The following is a 5,835-nucleotide window of genomic DNA, read 5'->3' as shown; positions in this document are numbered from 1 at the left end:
CGGCCTTGCCCAGGAAGTCGGAAGTGGGCTTGTGGGCTTGTGAGCTTCCGGCCGTAGCAGTCATCGTCGTTCAAGGCAGGTGCGAGATGACTCTGCTGATGGGACGAGGGGTAGTTTTCCAGGAATGACTGTCCTCACTCAAGTGAAGTCAGCGGTGCCCTTAGTTCGTAACGGGGTCTAAACGGCAGCTCTGATAGGTAAATCTCTCCTGCCGGCGTTCCCACCATGCCCCCAGCGCTGCACTTCGCCAGCCCCTTCCCGAGCCAGGCCCTGTCCCACTGAACGTCATTGCAGTGGGGTCACTGATTACCCCATGAACACTGATTAGAAGTTTAGTTAATCTGAACTCAGTGCTCTCTTGCACCCTGCTCAAAAGCCCGCGAGGAGGAGGAGTTTGTTTACATGGCTTTGTGTATCAATGAAATGACCTGACCTAAATTCATCACTTCTGAGTGTCGCCAGGAGAGGCCTAAGGGGAAGGCTTCAGGATGGATGTTTTATTTTTGCAAAAGACCTAACTTCCTCTGAGGTGAACGAGTCAAATGGACTGAATTTTTCCTTCTTCCGTTTGGAACTCCTCCCTCCATCCCCTTGCCCTATGAATAACCACATCAGGAAAAAAAAAACAAAATTTTTTTAAAGAAGTAGAGCCAAATATATTTTTTAAGTGATTTAAAAGATGTTTTTCAACAAAATTGGAAATTTTATTTTTTAAATTCCAGAAGTGATTTTTCTCCAGTGAATCAGCGAGACCCTAACAGTTCTAAGTAGACAGATCTGATGGATAATGATGCCTCAGACATATCACATTCCTTTTTGTTATTAAGGTGCCGTACAAAAACCATGAAAATTACATACAGAAATCAGAAACTACTTATTTGTTGTCTACCAGTCTCATTAATTTTGCAAAACTGGAGTTTCACTGTAATGGTTCTATTTAACCTACCATCTTCTGTGTACCCTAACCTGAATTTTCTGAACCTTTCCTGTTCAGCACTACTACAATATCTATTATCCTTATATTTTGTTGCACAGCGTCTTTTGCCTGTGCATTCATTCCTTAGCAGGCATGAGCTTCAAGTTGTCACATATCTGTTGCATTTGGTGGGAAAACATCTTAAATACATGTAATGCCCAGACTGCTCCTAGATCACATCCTGAGGTTCAGTAGCCTCCCTGATGTCTCCACTGGCCTCCCCCAGGGTTAACTCTCACTCACCAAGAGCAAAAGTGATCTCATCATGTATAGATTGTAATATCCCCAGCGGTTTTTCTGCTGAGTTTGGATAATGTTTCAGGTAGCAAGAGGTTAGCTTCTGAGTCACCCTTGTCCTGGGTTTCCTCTTACTTCTCTGACCTGTTGGTTAATTCCTTCATACAGTGTGTTTACTGAGTGTCTGCTACATGCCAGGCACTAGCAGCATGTAACTTATAGTCTGTGGTGCTCATTTTATAAATTGGTGATATTCAAACTAATCACAACTCAGAAATATGTTTTACCTTGCAACCTAGTATACATATATGTATGTAAATATATTCATAACAAAAGTTTCAGGAAAAGATCTTTACTCAATATGCAAACCGTATTAATATTTACTATACTATTATTTTTAATGCTGGTGGAGACCTGTTGATTTCATGAGCCACTCACAGTTTGAAAACCCTGCTCTTCCCAGGGTGCTTCCCAGGACCTGATGCTAGCCTCTTACCACATGCAGCCTAATTTCTCTGAAAGCCCTCAACCAAGTGCATGTCTCTGACTCCTACCCCTGGCTACTGCTTCTTCCTTGGACCTCTGTCTCTACCCAGAATCCCCACAGATCACATTCTGAGATCCAGAAGCTTCTCAGACCAATGGCCAGTCCATGGCTGCCTCTCACTCATTGCGTACAAATCTGATTTCATCCCCTTTTCCCAAATCCTGCTGCTGCTTCTATATTTACTTTGTTGGTGAATGGTTCTAATCATCTACCTATTTACTCCAAGGAGAAACCTAGAAGACATCCTAAATGAATCCCCCTGTCTTCACTCTGCATCACATTAAGTATCTCAGAGAGATCCCTCCTCTCCATTTCATTGCCATTGCTTCAGCTTAGACCTTCCTCACCTCCCCTGTAGATAATATACCTCAAGAATCTTCTAAATTAGCTCTGTAGAATAGAACTTTGAGCAATGATGCTAATTTCTGTAACCACACTGTCCAATATGGTAGCCACTAGCCATGTGAGGGGTGCTTGAGAGCTTAAAATGTGGCTAGTGCAACTGAGGAACTAAAATTTTAAGTTAAGACAGCCATACATGGCTGGTGACTAATATATTGGACAGCACAATATCAATGTTCTCCCCACCACAAGTGTACCGCTTTCCAGTCCCTGACACAAATAAACAACCAATCAACCCCTGTTGACGAATGAATGAAATATGAAAGCCATATAAAGATGTTAGTAACATCACCAATTACTAGGTAGCATCACAACTCATCTCTTTTATTAGTAACTTAATTTCTTCATACAAAAACTCTGTTACCTTCATGTTTAAAAGCTACCTTTATTAGTTTGTTTTTTTCTACCAGTAGAAACTACCTTTTATGTTGTTTTTCCTACTATCAGTCAAATATTTAATAAATACCACCATCAGTTGCTCATTAAACATATTAGTTGACTAGTGTATAGTGATAGAAAGCAGATCAGTAGTTGCCTAGGGGAGTGGTAGGAGGGATTACAAAGTAGCACACAGAAACTTGTGGGTAATGGATGTATTTTCTATCTTGATTGTTAGGAAGATTTGATTTGTGTATACGTTTGTCAGAAGTTTTCAAACTTTACATTTCAATATCTGAAATTTTGTATGTCAATTATACCTCAGTAAAGCTGTTTTTTAAAAAATCTGATTGAATACTTGCTGCTCCCAGAAATAGGGTCTACCAACAAAGGTTGATAAAAGGGACAGCCTTTACTCAAATGTCAGAATTATTTCTACCCTTGTTAAATCTACTGGGTTTTCCAGAAGTAAATTATTTTCCCTGACTTGCTCATGTCATTTGACAATAAAAAAAGCAAACACTTATGCAGTGCTTATGTTGTACAGGCACTGTTCTGAGCAGTTTATATCTATTCATTTGATCCTCATGACAACAAACTGAAGTATATTGTACCTCCATTTTACAATTAAGGAACTAGAGGTTAAATAACTTGATCCAGTTTAGTGGAGAGTTGGAGAGAACAGACTGGAAAGGCAGGTTGGAACAGGTGAAAAAGGGACTTAATATCATATCAGGAGAGTAAACTTCATTTAGTGGTTAATAAAAACCTTTGACAGTTTTTGAGCAGGAGTATGACACAGCCAGAGCTTATTTTAGGGAAATTCATATGGCAGTTCATAGCTGTATTCACCAATGCCTGGAACACTACCTGGCATATAGTAGGCCCTCCATAAATATCTTGAATATTTATGGAACCATGTTGGGAGTTATTTATTGATGTAGATTTGTGGGGAAAGACAACCATTGGGATCCAATATTTTCAAGTTGTCAAATATGCCCATAACTTTATTCTTGACCTTCTAACTTTCTCTCACTACACTCATTATTACTGTTCCAATTATCATTCCCCTCTATAATGACTCCCATAAGAAACAAAAATACACCTTCCTGTATTTTCTCTTCATGGTTTGAGTTCTCCCCTCCATAGCTACACAAAAGAAAGTTCTGTAATCGAGCCCTCTTTCACATGTGTGTCAAACCTTGTGTACAGTCATCATGTACAAATTTCTCTTTTCCAAGTTAAATATTCTCAGCCCATTCAGTTATGTGATGTATCTATCACCATCCTAGTCACTCCTCTGGGACTGGCCAATGTCACTTAAATGCATGACATCAATACCGAACAGTGAGTCCAGAAATATCCTAATTAGTCCATTTATCTGGCTTGAAAAGCTTTGGAATTATCCTCAACCAGTCATCCTCTACACCAGGGGTCCCCAAACCCCAGGCCACGGACCGGTAGTGGTCCGTGCCTGTTAGGAGCTGGGCCAAATGGCAGGAGGTGAGTGGCAGGCAAGCAAGCAAAGCTTCATCTGTATTTACAGCCGCTCCCCATCGCTTGCATTACCACCTGAGCTCCGCCTTCTGTTAGATCAGCGGTAGCATTAGATTTTTATAGGACCGCGAACCCTACTGTGAACTGCGCATGTGAGGGATATAACTTGCGTGCTCCTTATGAGAATCTAATGCCTGATGATCCGAGGTGGAGCTGAGGGAGTGATGCTAGCGCTGGGGGATGGCTGCAAATACAGATTATCATTAACAGAGAGGTTTGACTGCACAGAGACCATAATAAGTCAATTGCTTGCAGACTCATATCAAAACCCTATCAGTGAGTGGCAAGTGACAATTAAGCTGCATCTGGTGGCAGGCTTTATAGTGGCAAGTGAGTTGATGTACTTCAATTGTACAGCTGCATCTGCTGGCAGACTTTAAGTCAGAATAGGACACATTTTAGTCCGCGCATGGCCCGCCCATTATTTTGTTTACCACTTCCATCCGCGCCTCTTTCCCACACTGTACACTTGTCTCAGTCATGTTTTGGTAAGCCCACAAGCTAACCCTAGCCAAAATGAGTAAAAAACAAATGTCACTGGAGAGCTTCTTTGAAAAGGGGGAAAGACCCAATGATGGGACAGCAGAAGACTCTAAGACGCCAACAAAAAGAAAGCTGCATTTAAAAGAAAATACCAGGAGTCCTACTTAAATTATGGGTTCATTGCAACAGGTGATTCACATTCTCCAAGCCCACTTTGTATAATATGTGGCGACTGGCTATGCAGCGAAGCCATGAAACCTTCAAAACTGCTTTGCCAAATGAAGACCAAGCACCCTGCATTAAAAGACAAGCCTTTGGGGTTTTTCAAGAGAAAAAAATGTGAACACGAAGAACAGAAGCAATTATTGAAGGCCACCACTTCATCAAATGTGCCTACACTGAGAGATCATTCTTAGTGGCTAACTGCATTGCTAAAGCTGAGAAGTCTTTTACTATCGGTGAAGAGTTGATCCTGCCTGCTGCTAAGGACATTTGTTGTGAACTTTTAGGAGACCCTGCAGTTCGAAAGGTGGCACGTGTTCCTCTTTCAGCTAGCACCATAACTAGACGAATTGATGAAATAGCAGAGGATATTGAGGCACAATTGTTAGGGTTAATGAGTCACCGTGGTACCCAATCCAGGTTGACAGGTCTACTGATGTTGACAACAAGGCAATAATACTTGTTTTTGTGCAATATATTTTTCAGGAGGATGTGCATCAGGATATGTTATGTGCACTTTTGTTGCTAACCAACACCACAGCTGCAGAACTATTCAAGTCTTTGAATGATTACATATCAGGAAAACTGAATTGGTCATTTTGTGTTGGTATATGCACGGACGGAGCAGCTGCCATGACTGGATGGCTTCCTGGTTTCACTACCTGGGTCAAAGAGTTCGCTTCTGAATGTGAGTCTACGCACTGTGTCATCCATAGAGAAATGCTGGCTAGCTGAAAAATGTCACCTGGACTTAACAACGTTTTTCAGGATATGATTAAAATCATCAACCACATTAAAGTACATGCCCTTAACTCACGTCTCTTCATGTAGCTCTGTGAGGAGATGGATGCAGAGCACACACGTCTTCTCTTATACACAGAAGTGAGATGGCTCCTAAAGGTAGATCACTGGCCAGAGTTTTTGAGTTATGAGAGCTGCTCCAGAGATTTTTAGAAAAACAGTCACCACTGGCAGCACATTTCAGTGACACAGAATGGGTCGCAAAACTTGCTTACTTGTGTGACATATTCAA

The sequence above is a fragment of the Delphinapterus leucas genome, chromosome 3, assembly GCF_059928025.1.
Source record: "Delphinapterus leucas isolate spDelLeu-1000000601 "Yukka" chromosome 3, BTC_Dleu_Yukka2, whole genome shotgun sequence".
NCBI classification, from domain to species: domain Eukaryota; kingdom Metazoa; phylum Chordata; class Mammalia; order Artiodactyla; family Monodontidae; genus Delphinapterus; species Delphinapterus leucas.
This window is presented reverse-complemented; position numbering follows the sequence as displayed.